Source organism: Muntiacus reevesi, chromosome X (genome assembly GCF_963930625.1).
Source record: "Muntiacus reevesi chromosome X, mMunRee1.1, whole genome shotgun sequence".
Taxonomy (NCBI): Eukaryota; Metazoa; Chordata; class Mammalia; order Artiodactyla; family Cervidae; genus Muntiacus; species Muntiacus reevesi.
Window position 1 is genome coordinate 29,705,701 of NC_089271.1, and position 19,478 is coordinate 29,725,178.

General features: G+C 37.9%; 1 protein-coding gene across 5 annotated transcripts in view; it reads right to left on the bottom strand.

Annotated features, from left to right (window-relative positions):
* TAB3 (TGF-beta activated kinase 1 (MAP3K7) binding protein 3) overlaps positions 1–19,478 on the bottom strand; it is a 90,712-nt gene that overhangs the window by 46,181 nt on the left and 25,053 nt on the right. For 4 of the 5 annotated variants that reach the window (XM_065915043.1, XM_065915038.1, XM_065915042.1 and 1 more), the window contains exons 2-3: positions 12,156–12,240; positions 11,803–11,924 (exon numbers count right to left, since the gene is read on the bottom strand). The exons of the other annotated variant lie outside the window; for it this stretch is intronic. The gene's annotated coding sequence lies outside the window, so the exon portion shown is untranslated. The remainder of the gene's footprint in view (positions 1–11,802; positions 11,925–12,155; positions 12,241–19,478) is intronic. 5 annotated transcript variants of the gene reach the window in all.

The following is a 19,478-nucleotide window of genomic DNA, read 5'->3' on the forward strand; positions in this document are numbered from 1 at the left end:
TATGATCCAGAAACCCCACTCCTAGGCATATACCCAGACAAAACTGTAACTCAAAAAGATACATGTACCCCTATGTTCACAGCAGCCAAGACATGGAAACAATCTAGGTGTCCATCAACAGACAAATGGATATAGAAGATGTGTTACATATAAAAAATAGAATATTCTGAGCCATAAAAATGAATGAAACAATGCCATTTCCAGTGACATGGATCCAACTATAGATTATCATACTAACTGAAATAAGTCAGAAAGAGAAAGATAGATACCATATGATATCACTTAGACATGGAATCTAAAATATGGCACAAATGAACCTATCTACAAAGTAAGAAGAGACTTAAATATAGAATACAGGCCCATGGTTGCCAAGGGGGAATGGGGGAGGGAGAGGGATGAACTGAGAGCTAGGGGTTAGTAGATGCAAACTATTACATTGAAAGTGAAAGTGAAAGTCACTCAGTTGTGTCCAACTTTTTGTGATCCCATGGACTATACAGTCCATGAAATTCTCCAGGCCAGAATACTGGAGTGGGTGGCCGTTCCCTTCTCGAGGGGATCTTTCCAACCCAGGAACCGAAACCCCAGGTCTCCTGCATTGCAGTCAGATTCTTTACCAGCTGAGCCACGAGGGAAGCCCAAGAATACTGGAGTGGGTAGCCTAGCCTTTCTCCAGTGGATCTTCCTGGCCCAGGAACCGAATCAGGGTCTCCTGAATTGCTGGCAGATTCTTTAACAACTGAGCTACCAGGGAAGCCCAAACTATGACATTGAGAATGGATAAACAACACTGTCATACTATACAGTAGAGGGAACTATATCCAATCTCTAGGGATAAACCATAATGAAAAAGAATATAAAAAAGAATGTATATATGCTTATAACTGAGTCACTTTGCTGTACAGCAGAAATTAGCACAACACTGTAGATCAACTATTTTTCAATAAAAAATTATGGAAATAAAAAGTTCATTAGTAAAGGCAAATACATAGTAAAGGTAGCAAATCAACCAAGTACAAAACTAGTAGGAAGTTCATAAGACAAAAGCAGTAAAATCATCTATATCCTCATTAAGGGATAAAAAGACAAAAAGATATAAAATACTACGTCAGAAACAGTAATTGTAGGAGGACTGGAGTAAAAATAAAGGTTGATATAATGCATTTGAAATTAGAGATCAGCAACTTGAAACAATCATGTATATATATCTAGATGACTACATATAAACCTCATGATAATCATAAATCAAAAAATTTGCAACAGAAAAGAAAAAAGAGAAAGGAATCTAAATATAACACTAAATTTGGTCATCAAAGTGGGAGAGAAAAAAAAGTCAACAACAAAAAACAGAAAACCAGTCCCCAAACAACTTGCAAAATGGCAATAAGTACATATCAATAACTATCAATAATTACTTTAGGACTTCCCTGGGAGTCCAGTAATTAAGAACATGCCTACCAGTGTAGGGGACACAGGTTCCATCCCTGGTCTGGGAAAACTCCACATGCTGTGGACCAAACATACCCATGTACCACCACTACTGAGCCTGTGCCCTAGAGCCCACGCACTGCAACTGTTGAAGCCCCTGGGCCCTGGAGTCCACGCTCCTCAACAAGAAAAGCCAACACAATGGGAAGCCCATGCACTACAACTGGAGAGTAGTCCCTGCTCACGGCAGCTAGAGAAAACCCAAGTACAGCAAGGAAGACTCAGCAAAGCCAAAAATAATAAAGTTAACTAAAAATAAATACATACATAAAGCCAACTTTATTATTTTAAATAATACTTAAATGTAAATAGATTAAATGCTCCAATCAAAAGACATAGCTGAACAGATATAAAAACCATATTTATACTGCCTATAAGAGACTCACTTCAAATTTAAAGACACACACAGGGGGACTTCCTTGGTAGTCCAGTGGTTAAGAATACACCTTGAAATACATGGGATGCGTTTTTTGTTTTTTTGTTTTTTTTTTAGTTCTACCAGTTTATCGCTACCAACCCATCTCCCTCCACCCTCCTCATGCATGCGTGCTCAGTCATGTAACACCATGGACTGCAGCCCACCAGACTCCTCTGTCCATGGACTTTTCCAGGCAACAACACTGGAATGGGTTGCCATTTCCTTCTCCAAGGGATGTGGTTTTGATCCCTGGTCAGGGAACCAAGATCCAACACACCACGGAGCAACTAGGCCTGTGTGCCACAACTATGACTCAGTGCAGCCAAAACTAACAAACTAAATAAATAAATATTTAAAAACAAACAAACAAAAAACACAGACTGAGAGACAGAGAATCGAAAACAGTATTCCAAACAAATGAAAAACAAGAGAGCCAGGGAGCAACAGACACACCTATCAACAGAACGGAGAGCCCACAAATAAACCACATATGGTCAATTAATCTATGACAAAGGAGAACATACAATTTCTTCAATAAGTATACTGGGAAAACTGGTATCTACAAATAAAGGAATGAAATTTGAACATTTTCTTACACCATACATAAAAACAAACACAAAATTGATTAAAGACCAAAATATAAGACTGAAAACCATAAAACTCCTAGAGTAAACCATAAGTAGAACACTCCTTGCCCCAAATCATAGCAACGTTTTTTTTGAATTTGTCTCCTAAGACAAAAGAAACAAAAACAAACAAATGGGACATAATTAAACTTAAAGCTTCTGCACAGCAAAGAAAACCACTGCTAAAAGAAAAAAACCTACTCAATGGGAGAAAATATTTACAAATGATATGACCAGTAAGGAGTTCTTAATAATATCCAAAATATACAAACCACTCATACAACTAGATTAAAAAATGAGCAGACATCCTGAATAGACAATTTTCCTAAGAAGACATATAGACATGTCAATCCAAAGATTGACAGGCACATGAAAAGATGCTCAACACTGCTAATCATCAAAGAAATGTAAATAAAAACCACAATGAGATATCACCTCACACCTGTCAGAATGGCTATCATCAAAAAGACCACAAATAACCAATGTGGGCAAGACTGTGAAGAAAAGGGAACACTGTATACTGCTAGCAGGAATGTGTATTGGCACAGCCACTGGGGAAAACAGTATGGAGGTTCCTCAGAAAACTGAATATAGAGTTACCATATGATCCAGCAATTGCATTCCTGGATATATATCCAAAGAAAACAAAAACACCACTTTGAAAAAGTATGTGCACCCCAATGTTCACAGCAGCATTACTGACAAGAGCCAAGATATGGAAGCATCCCAAGTGTTAGTCAAGAGATGAATGGATAAAAATGTTCTATGTGTGTCTGTGTATAAAAGAATACTATTCAACCATAAAAAAAGAAAACTTGCCATTTGCAACAACATAGATGATGAACCTAGAGGATATGATACCTAGTGAAATAAGTCAGAAAGAGACATATGTATGCTATTTATATGTGGAGTCTAAAAAATAAAACAAACTAATTACTATAACAAGACAGACTCACAGATATAGAAAGCAAAGCAGTGGCTACCAATGGGGAGAGGAAAGGGGGGAGGGGCAAAATAGGGGCAGGGGATAAGAAATGTAAAAACTACTAGGTATACATAAGTTACAAGGATATATCTTACAGGACAAGGAATACAGCCAATATTTTATAATAACTATACATGGAGTATAATATACAAAAATCTGAATAATTATATCATACATCTGAAACTAATATAATACTGTAAATCTACTATAAGTCAGTTTTTTTTAAAAAGCAAACAGCAACAAATGTTAACAATACATAAGTCTGTGCAAAGAGCATACAGCATTCTTTGTACCATATTTATTCTTGCAACTTCTCTAGCTTTAGGATTATTTCCCAAAAACAAAGCCGAAACAAGACAAAACCGAAAGGAAAGCCTGTAGTTCTATTCAGGGATTATCCCTCGTTCACCACTGCATTCCAGAGTCTGACCTAGTACCTGCTCAAATGTTTGCTACATAATGAAGAATGAATTTCACAATACTAAAGCAATCTAGCTAGTAAGATAAGAAAAATATATAGATGAACCTTGCCCCCTACCTTCTGTACACCCCATCTCCCAATAAACAACTGGGGGATCAGGGATCACCTATGTAATGACTTGTGAATGCTAAGGGAAAATGAAAAATAAGTTTAGGCTACTAAATTATTGGGTACAGTTTCTAGTTTGCCCCTTTTAAAGCCTCTCAGATCTGAAATGCTAAGAGATTCTACCAGTTTAAGCTTTAATTTAAAATGTAAGTATTTACACAAGAGAATATTACTCAGCCATTAAAAAGAATACATTTGAATCAGCTCTAATGAGGTGGATGAGAATGGAGCCTATTATACAGAGTGAAGTAAGCCAAAAAGAAAAACACCAATACAGTATGCTAACGCATATATATGGAATTTAGAAAGATGGTAACAATAACCCTGTATGCGAGACAGCAACAAAGAAACAGATGTATAGAACAGTCTGTTGGACTCTGTGGGAGAGGGCGAGGACGGGATGATATGGGAGAATGGCATTGAAACATGTATATTATCATATGTGAAATGGATCTCTAGTCCAGGTTCGATGCATGAGACAGGGTGCTCCGGGCTGGTGCACTGGGAAGACCCAGAGAGATGGGATGTGGAGGGAGGTCAGGGGCAGGGCTCAGGATGGGGAGCACATGTACACCCGTGGTGGATTCATGTCAATGTATGGCAAAACCACTACAATACTGTAAAGTAATTAGCCTCCAATTAAAATAAATTAAAAATAAAATGTAAGTATTTAAAGTCTTTAGTGTTTATTTAACTTTTTTTCCAGAAACAAGGTTTGAATTTTCCACCTTTTTGATCAAAACAAACACTACCTGCCATTTTCACTGTAAGGTGATCTATATCTTGCACTAGTCACAGGAGTCCTAACTGGGTGAGTAAACTTGCCAAGTCATTGAAGCACTAAGGCAGTGCAGTCCAATTAAACCATAATGTGATTTGTTTTAATTGTCCTAGGAGTTACAATAAGTAAAAAGAAACAGGTGAAATTATTAATAATTCAAATATATTTAATCCAAGACAGCAAAAAGACTATTGTTTTTAACATAAATTCAATATAAACATCACTGATATTTCACAAATTTTTTTTCAAACTAAGTCCTGGGAGTGCAGTGTATACTTTATAACACATTGCAAGGGCTCAGTATCCACCTGAAGTTACTACCCTCTTCCAACAACAAAGAGAAGACTCTACACACGGACATCACCAGATGGTCAATACCAAAATCAGATTGATTATATTCTTTGCAGCCAAAAATGGAGAAGCTCTACACAGTCAGCAAAAACAAGACAAGGAGCTGACTGTGGCTCAGATCATGAACTCCTTATTGCAAAATTCAGACTTAAATTGAAGAAAGTAGGAAAAACCACTACACTATTCTGGTATGATCTATATCAAATCCCTTATGATTATATAGTGGAAGTGACAAATAGATTTAAGAGATTAGATCTGATAGAGTGCCTGAAGAACTATGGATGGAGGTTTGTGACATTGTACAGGAGACAGGGATAAAGACCATCACCAAGAAAAAGGAATGCAAAAAGACAAAATGGTTGTCTGAGGAGGGCTTACAAATAGCTGTGAAAAGAAGCTAAGCAAAAGGCAAAGGAGAAAAGGAAAGATATACCCATCTGAATGCAGAGTTTCAAAGAATAGCAAGGAGAGATAAGAAAGTCTTCCTCAGTGATCAATGCAAAGAAATAGAGGAAAACAATAGAATGGGAAAGACTAGAGATCTCGTCAAGAAAATTCGAGATACCAAGGGAACATTTCATGCAAAGATGGGCACAATTAAAGGACAGAAAAGGTATGGACCTAAGAGAAGAAGATATTAATAAGAGGTGACAACACCACACAGAAGAACTGTACAAAAAAGATCTTCATGACCCAGATAACCATGATGGTGTGATCACTCACCTAGAGCCAAACATCCTGGAACGCGAACTCAAGTGGGCCTTAAGAAGCATCACTATGTCATACATTGACTTGAATTAGCCATGGATTTACATGTATTCCCCATCCCAATCCCCCCTCCCACCTCCCTCTCTACCCGCTCCCTCTGGGAGTGCCAAAGAATTGATGCTTTTGAATTGTGGTGTTGGAGACTCTTGAGAGTCCCTTGAACAGCAAGGAGATCCAATCAGTCCATCCTAAAGGACATCCATCCTGAATATTCATTGGAAGGACTGATGCTAAAGCTGAAACTCCAATACTTTGGCCACCTGATGCAAAGAACTGACTTACTGGAAAAGACCCTGATGCTGGGAAAGATTGAAGGCAGGAGAAGGGGAAGACAGAGGATGAGATGGTTGGATGGCATCACCGACTCCACGGACATGAGTTTGAGCAAGTTCCGGGAGCTGGTGATGGACAGGGACGCCTGGTGTGCTGCAGTCCATGGGGTCACAAAGAGTCAGACACAATTGGGTGACTGAACTGACTGACCTTACTAGTCAGTGCAACTCTAAGGCCTTCAGATTTTGATTTTAAATTACAGGCTAAGAGCTACAACTCTTAAATCTCAAGTCAGTATCTTCTTTAAGAGTATACAATTTACTGGGCACAGGGCCTAGCACAGACAAGGTGTTCAATATTTCTTAAGTGAAATGAACAAAATGCAATTCATTACATTTAATGATAGGAATGACTTTATGGTCTTCCCCCTTAAGTTAGTTGGTAAAGAATTTGCCTTCAATGCAGGAGACCCTGGTTTGATTCCTGGGCCAGGAAGATCCGCTGGCGAAGTGATAGGCTACTCACTCCAGTAATCTTGGGCTTCCCTTGTGTCTCAGCTGGTAAAGAATCCACCTACAATATGGAAGAACTGGGTTCGATCCCTGAGTTGGGAAGATCCCTTGGAGAAGGGAAAGGCTACCCACTCTAGCATTCTGGTCTGGAGAATTCCATGGACTGTATAATCCATGGGGTTGCAAAGAGCTGGACACGAATGAGCAACTTTTGCTTCACGCTTCATGACTTTAGGTAATCAAATCTGCTGATATTTATAGAAATGATAATGGCTTTCCTACCAAAAGGGATTTAACCACATCCAGACCACCTAATGGCTATTTAATCATCATCAATAAAGAGCTTCAGAAGCACCCAAAGGCTTCACTCAAGGTTTCCAAGGGGCTTCAAAGAACGGTTTTTATTAATTTTTCAACCCTACTTTCAAGTCCTTAAAATATATGGGCAAAACAACTGCCTTTTTATAAGAAAGAAAAACAAAGGTCAATAAAAACAAGGATATTTCAGATGTCAAGAGCCTGGGATCCACAGACTACTTCAGACCTCTTTGGGGTTTCTAGATCCTGGCTAGCTTTATTACCATTCAGAACCTCAGATGCACTGACAGCAAAGTTACTACTGCCTTTATCACCATTATTTATCAGCTACCATTTACTGAACAACTATGATATGCCCTGAAAAGTAGTTATAATTACCTCCACTTTACAAATACAAAATCAAACTCAGATAATGGGTACATGGCAGATTCGTGACTCAAACCCAAACCTGCCTTCTTCAACGTTTTTTCTTTCCACAATGTCACTGGTAGCTATCAAGGATGTTCCCAGCTGAGTGATGTCAAGCACTCTTCTTTCACTAGCTGGTAGGGGGGAAAAGATAGCAAACTCTCACCAATTTATCATCCAAATAGCGGAGTACAGGTGTGTAGGATGTGGAAGGCAGAGAGGGCAGGAAAGAATCCTTCTGCAAATAAGCTGTTTTCAGACATACAAGAAACAGCTGAAGGGGAAAAGCTGCCATTTTCTTTTTTAAGGATTACAAATACTTGCCTTCAAAAAAACATTAAAAAGCATCTTTCAATCGAGGCCAACAGCTTGCTAACCCACAAAGATGGCTACCATCTGAAAAGATGATTAATAGTAGACCTACTTTTCACAAGGAGTAGGAATCTAAACTGATAAAAGCTCATTCTCTTCAAGGGATTGTGTGAATAATCTTAAATATGATAAGTAGTCTGCTCTGTACAAACATTCACTCACATAAGCAGTAATTAACATGAATCATCAATTACGTATTTCACAATATATAAAATTCTCAAATAAACTTGACTTTTGGGGATGATAAAATACTGAAATACTTTTTAAAAAGCTATTTCCTTTCTGCTCAGAGGGAGGTTAGGCCAACAGATAGTTTACAAACAGAAAATATTCCAACCAATAAGATCAACCAATTTCTTAAAAAAAAAAAAAAAACCAAACTTTTATAGTAAAGTACTACAATGGATTTGTGTATTTAATCTCATAGAATACAACTAAAATTACACACTGTCATATAGGATCTCATATTATAGATTTGGATGATTCAGATTAAAACATACAATTGATTCCTGCTCATATATACTACAGTATTTAACAACTATGCAAAACACATACAGACTTTATTACTTAACAATATTATAATGGGCTGCTACTTTTCATATCATATTAAAATGAGTCATGATGTGACACCTTAAAACCAGCCAGAAGATGCAAGTAGTATTTGAATTGTACTAGGACATGGGCAAACTCCTGGGACACCCCTGAAAACAACTCCACTACACCACAGATGGCCACAGCTGTGGACTGTGGAGCTGTGTAGGCGGTAACCCTAGATCAAGAAGGAACAAATATTGAAGGCATAAACCCTACGACTGTCACAAAGTTCCAAAGCCACATAAACCAGGAGATTCTGTAGCATTGAGCCTTTGTTGCCTGCAAGCTTTGCAGGATTCCTTATTTCTTAGGGCACTACAGCAACTGGAGGGCTGGGATGGTATGCTTACCTAAGGCATCCTCCAGCGGTGCAGAATTTCTCTCAACAGAATTCCTCCTTCCAACCAGAGAGGAAGTTCCCCCAGAGCTCTACTATGATGCCACAATTCTCTACACTATAGAAGATGAACTCAACACCTAGCGCTTTGTCTTCACAGCCTTTTCTGAGCTCAGCAAATATTCAGGGCTGTGATGACCCTAACTGTTTACTTCTGCCAAAATTTTAGCTCATTTTCTGAGATAACTACGTCACAGGTTATAACCCAATGGTCTGTGGGCCAAAACCAGCCCACCAATCTGTTGGGTTTGGCCTTGGTGTGATAAAAAGAAAAAAAGTTGAGCCATACTTTAGGACAATTTTACATAAAACTTTGGGTATCCAGCTTTTGTCCAAAAAGTCAGATTTACCAGGAGTAGTCAACAGCCAGCTGAAGCTAAGGACACATACTTTCTAGCATGCCTAATCCCTACACTCCCCTCACGTGTCCCAGAGGCCATGCCTTACTCCATTCACTGACATACTTGTTGGGTCTCTTGACAGCTGAAATGTGTTCAATAGAGAAGCTGAAAGGCAGTATTAGTCTGCCTAGTGTGTCTCAACAGTATGCTACTGACATGGTAACGTGAGGCACAATGATTCACCATGCAAGTCCGCTGCATGTGACACAAGGTGCTTGGCATTCTGGTCTCCCCCTGGAAAATCCGAATAGCACCTTCAAACGGCCCCAGGAAAGGTAACAGTATCTGGCTGACAATCACTGCTAGCATGTTAAGTTTAGTGAGGTGAGCATTTCCCAGGTTTGAAAAAAAGTTAGCCTTATTGTGAGAGAACTTTTAAGATAATCTTTTCAGTCGAAAGCTAAGAGGATTTTTCATACATATACCCGTAAGGATGCTACCAAAAAACAAGTGAGAAATAGGAATAGGATAGTTATTATTTCCCCTAAATGAGCCTTCCAAATAATTTCTAAAACTATCCTACAGGATTTTCATTCATATTAGAAACTATTTTGACAGTCACATATTCACTGCATCTATCTCAAATTGTTATATTCTCAAGAGACTGTAGACCAAAGTAATATTCATATTCAAAGATTCATCAAAGTTATTTTCAAGTTAAATATAAATCCCCAGAAAGAAACAGAAGCATATTCAGATTAAATGGAAGCATAACGCCCCTCCCCATGAGTATCTATTTGCCAGCTGCCACCTATACAGGACATACCATACATGCCACTGCCTGCCTTCCCCCACCAATCTCCCCAACAGAAATAAAAATAAAGGTACTTGGTATTTCCTCCCAATTCTGAGGCTGGTAACAAAGAGGTTGGATATTAAAAGATAAACAAACTTAAAGACCTTATATAGTGGTAATGGACAAAAGAAATGGGAAAGCCTTGATTCTTATTAAAAATATTTTGTTCAATTAAGAATGAGTTGGTGAAAAAAAAAAAAAAAAAAAAAAAAGAATGAGTTGGTGGTAGGAGAGAAAATGGTATCTTGGTTAGAGAAATCAAAGATTTCCTTTATAAAGTGACTTTAAAAATATTTCAAGAACATTCTAGAAAAGGCAAAACAATAGAAGGCAGTAAAAAGACTAACAGTTGCCAGAGGTTTGTGGGGAGGATAGGAGAGCTCATAGGTGAAATATAAGAGATTTTTAGGACAGTGAAATAATTCTGCATCATACTGTAATGGGAGGTACTTGACATTATGCACTTGTCAAAACCCATAGAACTTTTTAACACAAAGAACCAACCTTAAGGTACACAAATTTTTAGAAATCTTTTAGAAGTCCCAGGAAGGAATGGAGACCACATGACAAAATCTAACTGCATTACTAGCATAGGAAACAGTTATCACTGCAGGGGATGAGGGAAAGCTGCCAATCTAAATAACTTCGGAGTAGTCTGTAAAGCTAAAGATAAAAGCAACTGTACATGAGTATTGTATTCCAGCTGATCAAGTTGCCACAGGGGTCCAGGTTAACAAAACTGATGCACAACTATGCATGTACAATGGGATTAAACAACTAAGTAAATGGACGGTGAATGACGGGAGCCAGATTACTCACTGTTGGAGTGGGAGGTTGCAGAAAAGCAAGGGGAGGAGGCTAGAATGACCTATGTCATAATGGATTAGACTAGGAGACATCAATATGAACTCATGTTTACCTACACACACACACACACACACACACACACACACACAGAAATACTTACAGATAGGCATAAATATACAGGTAACATATACATAGGATTTCAGCTAAGAGGGCCTAGAAACAGGAAAACCCTAGTAGCCACATGCACACCTAGCACCCAGATCTTCATTTCCAATAGCATTCTCTAATAAAAGAAACCTGGTCTTTCAGTACCAGAAAGTTAAGGACATGTTCCAAAAACAAAAAAACAAAGAAAAACCAAGAAACACATGAAGGTGAGGGCATGCCAGAGTGAAACAGGAGCCAACCAAGAGAGTTCCTAATGGCCAAAACATTAAAAAGTTGAGCAACGAAATAAATAAGGTGGTATTGGATTATGACCCTCCATAGAAAAGAAATATCCATAAGCCCGAACTGATAAACAAATGACTGAATAAATAAATAAATAAATCTCCCATGTAGAATTCCTAGTAATTTATGTAGAACACCCTCAAGAAGATAGAGCAAACTTCCCACTCCTTAGAACTAAGATAGAGGACTACACTTAGTGACTTATTTCTAAACAACACAGCATGGAACAGAGTTTCTATTAAAAATAAAAAGTTAACTTTAGTGCAGAGAAACTTGACAAATATATTCTTAGCCAGGTTAGAGTAAACATTAACAGTGATAAATCATGATGATAGCATGTACCCTGTATATAACGTAATGAGAATGGTACTTTACTTCTATGGTCTTCCTCCCCCAAACCCATAACTCCAGTCTAACCATGAGAAAAACATCAGATAAATCCTAATTGAGGGACATTCTATAAAATACCTGATCAATTATCTTCAAAACTGACAAAGTCATCAAAACAAGGAAAGCCTGAGAAACTGTCACAGCCAAGAGGAGCCTAAAAAGACATGACGATAACTGAAATAGGGTACCCTGGTGGGATCCTGAAAGAGAAAAAATACATTAGGTTAAAAACTAAGGAAATCTGCGTAAGATATAAATTTAGTCAATAACAGTTTTAATATTGGTTACTTAATTGTAACAAGTATACCATGCTACTGTAAGTTATTAGTAACAAAGGAAATCGAGTGCAGGGTGTAAAGGAACTATTAACTTCTCGATTTTTCTGAAAAATTTAAACTGTTCTAAAAAATAAACTTTGGTTTTTAAATTACCTCAAAATGGTTTATGAGCCGTGGCACAGGACTCTTATTCACATCTCCAGCTCTCAAAGCACATTCTTTTCAGTAGACTGGAAATCTGACAAAATGAGGAGATAAGTTATCCTTTTATTAACTTCCTAACTCAATACACTGACTTAAGCAGATAGGGTGCTAGACCACACTTTTGGGGCAAGTGGTTCTTTCCCAAGTATCATCATAATCAGACTCTTCTTTTCCTTTAGGTCACAAATATCTTCTACAGTAAATTCTACATTATCCCACAGAATAAAGCAGTTCAGAAAGACAAAAAGTCCACTGCCTGTTTCTTCATAAGGCTTGTGTAACACACCTGCTTGTGATTTACCACCTTGAGCTCCCCATTCCATCAAGAGTAGAAAGGATGAAGCCCAGGCCTATCAAGCACGTACAAAATTTTCAATTACACAGGCAAATAGTATATAACTTTTAAAACAATGCTACTGTATAACCCATTTCTGCTTCACAAAGAACAATTTTTATATACAATAGTGATCTTACTGGCTTATTTTGACAGATGGGCATTCTTTCTCTCCATCATTTAGAAACTATATTCATTCTTAGTAAATCTTAATAATTCAACATTAACCTTATCATTTTAGGGCAAATACTGGCTTGTGTTACATATCAGAATCATCATGCATATAAGTTTCCAATTAATCTACTGACTCAACCTCTTTATAATCACAGCAGAGCTAAAATAACATTTCCTGTTTATAATGTATTTTTTCAGTGTTTTACTATATATTTATTTTTAACTTCTCAGTTACTTTATCTTAAATAGTACCTGAAAACTTAACTTCAAGTATGAGCAAGAAGTGCTTGTACCTACATGAAGTCTGTTTTCTACCATGTGAAATAGCTTTTTCAGATGTCTGATATGACAAAAATCCACCCCGCATTCATGTTAACCTTATCCCCATTGACTTTAATCAGAACAGTTTTCTCTCCTTCCTAAATGACTATAAAAGCTATTGTGTGTTTGTTACCATATTGAGCACTTGAAATAATGTTTATCAACTTATTTTCCTCTGGGTTTTATAACTGTAACCTTGAGAATGAGAACCAAACATGTTCTTTGACCTACAGTGCCTTGTGCACACTAAATAAATAAATATATAAAGTTCCAAATAAGTGCAAATCTAATTTGCTTTGGTTGAGGTGTTCCAAGGTCTTCCTTAGGTCAATTATTAAAAGACATCATCTAAAAAGACACAGGACAACCTACTTGTAACCTATACAACAGGCAAATCATCTTGACATTTTATTACTTCAAGAGTTTACTTTGAACAGTGTTTTACAAATGGTGGGCTGTGACAGTAAACTGTCTAGTTTATTGTCTAGGTGATTAGTATTTAGGGAAATAAATATAAAGAAAATATCAGAGTGCTTCAAACTTGGGGCTTCCCAGGTTTGATCCCTGTGTCAGGAAGATGCCCTGGAGAAGGAAATGGCAACTCAATCCAGTTCTCACCTGGAGAATCCCATGGACAGAGGAGTCTGGCAGGTTACAGTCCATGGGGTCGCAAAGAGTTGGACATGGCTTCACACTTAGTTCAGTAAATATTGACTCACAATACTGGTATATGTGTACTAGATCAAGATTAAAATGTATTTCTTACTATGGGCTGCTTTGAGAAATATGGACTTAGACTATGAACTATGATGAGATATTCTAGCTTCTGTAGGAAAATTATTTACTACCTTTATTTTTTTCTATTATCTGAATAGATGGCACCTTTCTAATTAACAAAGTGGAGTCATTTGAAACACATCTGGATATGACAGTTGGAACAATTCTATTATGAATTTTCATGAGACTTTATTTTTTGCAAAAGCAACCTCAATTTGTTTTGTGTAGGTCCCACAAACACTTTAGGAGACTCCTGCCTTTCTTAAACATAAAAAAATGTGAGTTGTCAATCTCACTAACCCAGAAATTAAAGATCAGAAACTGCGGTAATTTCTGATTGGAAAGATTAACATCAAAAAAAGCCATTTTAAACATTTATTTTACAATGTTTAACCTTCAATACTCCTGAATCCATTTTTCATTCATTTAATAAAATCAGAGCACTCAGCTTGGAGATAAAGGTGGCCAATAACCTCAAAGTGAGAGAAATGCACTGAGAGAGACAATAGAGTGAGGTTAAATCCTATAATTTGCCAGTAAAAGAATTAATTAAGAACCAAAAAAAAGGGGGGTGGGGAGCAAAGCTTCATGGAGATGACCACATTTAAACTGGGTTGCAAAGAGCAGGATTTTTAAAAATAAAAACCATAGAATTATAAAGCTGGAAAGAAATCTACACATCATCTAACATAGTGTTTCTCAACTGGGGATGCGTTTTGCCTCACAAGGCACATTTGGCAATGTCTGGAGACATTTCTGTTTGCCATACTTGGGAAAGTTGCTGTTGGGATGTGGTGGGCACAGGCCAGGGATACTGCTCATCATTCTACAGTAAACAGGACAACCCCCGTTAACAAAGGATCATCTAGCCCAGTATGTCAAGAGCTCCGAGGCTGAGAAATCCTGAACCCAACCTCCATACAATGCTCTTGTTTCACACAAGAAGATAACTGAAGGTTGCTGCTGCTGCTGCTGCGCCGCTTCAGTCGTGTCTGACTCTGTGCGACCCCATAGACGGCAGCCCACCAGGCTCCTCTGTCCCTGGGATTCTCCAGGCAAGAACACTGGAGTGGGTTGCCATTTCCTTCTCCAGTGCATGAAAGTGAAAAGTGAAAGTGACGTCGCTCAGTCATGTCCGACTCTTCGCGACCCCATGGACTGCAGCCCACCAGGCTCCTCCGTCCATGGGATTTTCCAGGCAAGAGTACTGGAGTGGGGTGCCATTGCCTTCTCCAACTGAAGGCTAGAGGGATTTAAAACCTTGTTAGAAAGCTAAGACTACAAAACAGGTCTCATAACATCTCCAGTGTTTAATTCACAACATAAACCCACATATGTGATTATACTAGAAAACAGATGTTAAAAAGAATAGGAACATTATTATAAGGAAGAAAAATAAACTATCCATAGACATTAAAGCTGACACTGTTATACTGTTGTTGTTTAGTCACTCAGTCGTGTCCAACTCTGCAACCCCATGGACTGCAGCACATCAGGCTTCCCTTCACCATCTTCCTGAACTTGCTCAAATTCATGTGCTTTGAGTCAGTGATGCCATCCAACCATCTCGTCCTCGGTCGTCCCCTTCTCCTGCCTTCAATCTTTCCCAGCATCCGGGCCTTTTCTAATGAGTCAGCTCTTTGCATCAGTGCTTCCAATGAATACTCAGAGTTGAAGTCCTTTAGGACTCACTGGTTTGACCTCCTTGCAGTCCAAGAGACTCTCAAGAGTCTTCTCCAACACCACAGTTCGAAAGAATCAATTCTTCAGTGCTCAGCCTTCTTTACAGTCCAACTCTCACATCCATACATGACTACTGGAAAAACCATAGCTTTGACTATACAGATCTTTGTTGGCAAAGTGATGTCTCTATTTTTTAATACACTGTCTTATGTTTGTCAAAGCTTTTCTTCCAAGAAGCAAACATTTTTTAATCTGTCACTACTTCCACTTTTTCCCCTTTCATTTGCCATGAAGTGATGGGACTGGATACCATTATCTTTGCTTTTTGAGTGTTGAGTTTTAAGCTAGTTTTTTCACTCTCCTCTTTCACCTTCATCAAGAGGCTCTTAGGTTTCTCTTCGCTTTCTGCCATATTGTTATACAGTCTTTCTTGATATAGATGTACTAATGGAATTAGGCTATAATACCATTTTAAAATTATACTCTTATTTTTTCATAATACTAGACTTTTCATCTATATAACTCATTTATTGAACATGTATCTGAGACTACAAATATTACAATAAAAACCAGCAAGTTGGAAGATAAGCATAGGCACACACACCCAGTTACTCCTTGGGCCAAAATGTCTTTTAAATCTCACCAGCTCAAACCATTGGGGTTCTGGGACCTGGGTAGGATTCAGCTCAGTTCAGTCACTCAGTCGTGTCCAACTCTTTGCGACCCCATGGACTGCAGCACGCCAGGCCTCCCTGTCCATCACCAACTCCCGGAGTTTACTCACTCATGTCCATTGAGTCGGTGATGCCATCCAACCTTCTCATCCTCTGTGGTCCCCTTCTCCTCCCGCCTTCAATCTTTCCCACCATCAGGGTCTTTTCAAATGAGTCAGTTCTTCAACATCAGGTGGCCAAACTACTGGAGTTTCAGCCTCAGCATCAGTCCTTCCAATGCATATTCAGAACTGATGGCCTTCAGGATGGACTGGTTGGATCTCCTTGCAGTCCAAGAGATCTCAAGAGTCTTCTCCAACACCACAGTTCAAAAGCATCAATTCTTCGGCGCTCAGCTTTCTTTATAGCCCAACTCTCACATCCATGCATGACTACTGGAAAAACCAGAGCTTTGACTAGATGGACCTTTGTTGGCAAAGTAATGCCTCTGCCTTTTAATATGCTGTCTAGGTTGGTCATAGCTTTTCTTCCAAGGAGCAAGTGTCTTTTAATTTCATGGGTAGGATTAGTCCTTTTTATTCAAAATCAACAGCTAAGTTACTCTTTCATCTGCTGATGAAGTTTCTAATAGCAAATGAAATGGACAAAGAACTTGCTTTGGGTCCTGATTTAGGGCCTAATTTTTAACATATGAACCTATCTGGACATCTATCTTTTATTTTTTCATCCTTGTTATGTACAAAAGGGATGGGGGCAAGGAGATGGAGTAAACAAACATGTTGACAGCAATACAGATTAGTTTTCAAAAACTTTTCTGCTCTAGTATGATTACAAAAACACACAAACACAGAAAATACATTCCTTATCTTCAATGTTTGAACTGGTGAAACTTCAACTAAAACACCTTGTCCAGTTTGACATGCAGCAACAATTCAGGGTAAAAAAAAAAATAAAGAAAATGCTGAAGACACTGTCCTAAACAAATGAAAGACTGAAGAGGTATGATTCAAACTATGAAAGACTTAAGGAAGGCTACATGAGCAAGTGATACAGTATACAAATAAAAGATCAAGAAAAAGGAAAGCAGCCATTTGTACACATTTACTACCTGAAATTTCAATGAATGATGTTTATATTCAATCAGTAACAAAATGTTCATCTGACTGCCTGAGCCACTCTGATCCCCTTCCCAGTCAGTCACCTCTAGTGCCTAAGGCACAGCTCACAACAGCTGAAGGAATGGCCAAAGCTTTTCTGAGGTTTCTGTTTCATCCCTGGCAGGCCAGTAGGGGTCCTTGCAGCACCACGTGATATACTAGTTATTAAATTTTGATGTGTTTGATTACAAAACTGTGCTAAGACAGTTTAAAGGCCACAGATCTTTAAATGACTCTATATGAGTCTATAGAGACTCTATATTGAGTCTAATTTATTCTCTGGGAAAGTAGAAAAATGTTTAAAAATTTCCATACCTCAAGTGAGCGCCACACCCTCAGCGCAAGACCCAACAGTGAAGAGGGTATGCTTGGGTTATTTTTCCCCTTTGTCTCCCCATCCTCCACACCCCACTACACCTTAAGAGAATTGCAACTGCTCACTTAGGACTGGGAGGCCCTCCCAATAAAACAATCCACAAAATCATTAATCTTCCATTCAAGAATAACTTTTAACTTCCTCAGGAAGGAAGAAAAGTACTTTATTATAAGCCTTGGTGAAATAATATAAAGTCTTAACTAAAAAAGAAAGCAGTCTTCTTTCCCCACAGAGGATATTAACAACTCAAAAACTACCGAGATATTTTAGGTTAACCAACTAGTCTAAGTGAATGAGTAAAAAGTTCTTTGAGACAAAAGTTTCAGCTAATAATGGCAGAAGTGACCAATTTACAACACTATTTTGCAATTTTTAATTTAATAACTAATCCATACAATTGTAGGGCTTCCTTCTGTGGTGGCTCAGAGGTAAAGAATCCACCTGCCAAGCAGGAAACTAGGGTTTGATCCCCGGATCATGAAGATCCCCTGGAGAAGGAAATGGCAACACATTCCAGTATTCTTGCCAGGAAAATCCCGAGCTCCTGTGTCCATGGGGTCGCAAAGAGTCGGCCATGAGTTAGCAACTAAACAACAACCACCACCACCATGCAATTGCAGATAATGAATCGTAAAAGCATTAGGTGAAAATTGGGGCTTTGTGAAGGGATCAGGCCGTCAACATCTGAACCTTCTCATGCATCAAACAGACTGACTACAAAAAGAAATTTTTTTTAGATAACTAGGAAAACTTGAACATGGATTAAGAACTATTATATATGTAATTAAGGAATCACTATCAAGTGCATTGCATATGACAACACATTGCAGTCATGTACAAAAATGTGCTGTTTTTACATACATGTCACCTAAGGATGAAATAATTTCTTGGATATGCCATAAATTCTCAGCAAAAAAGAGCGGTAAGGGGACGATGACACAACTATGGTGAAATGTTGATGAATGCAGCATAGATGTTCACTGAACTTTTCCTCCTGTACATTTCAAAATGTTCCAAATAAAAATTTAAAAAGAAAATGATCAACTGAAGGTCACTACAGAGTCCTTTAAGGAAGGAAAAAAACAATGTATTCAAAATAATACTTAAAAGCTGATGATTTTAATTCTTTTGTATAGAAATCACATAAAAAGAAGCTTAAAATACAAAAACTATTGAAAGGATTCTTAAGGCAGTCCAGAAATGATAAATCCTTAAAGAGACAAAACCATTATATTTAAAGTCAGTTAATATTATCTAATATTACGATTAATAATTGTATTAATCAGAAATTATAAACATAGTTTACAATTATGTTAAATTCAAACTTTTAAATATTTATTGAATCTTTTTATATGCAAGGTCCTGCAATAAACAAGTGATAAGGCAAATTGGTGAAGCCCATGCCCTTTTTATTTTTTTAAGCTGCCCCTGCCATATCTTAAAGCTTACTCTTGAGCTGGTTAAAAATAACATACACACTCTGTACCCTGATAACAAAAAGAGTTCAGAGAAAGGAGAGATGGAGTCAAGTAAACCAAGTATACTGAAGAAAAATAAAGCAGACAACAGAAAAGATACAGGATTAAAAGAGAAGGAAGAGGGAAAAGTGCAAAGGTCTGAAATAGGAGGACATTCAAAAGATACTGGTACCAATCACAGTTCTATCAACATTTTAAAGCATGACAGTTTTGTGAATGAGATGGGGAAGAAAACCAATGAATGAACTTCCAAGAAAAGAAACCTTGGATAGTTAGAGGGAGGGCTTCCCTGGTGGCA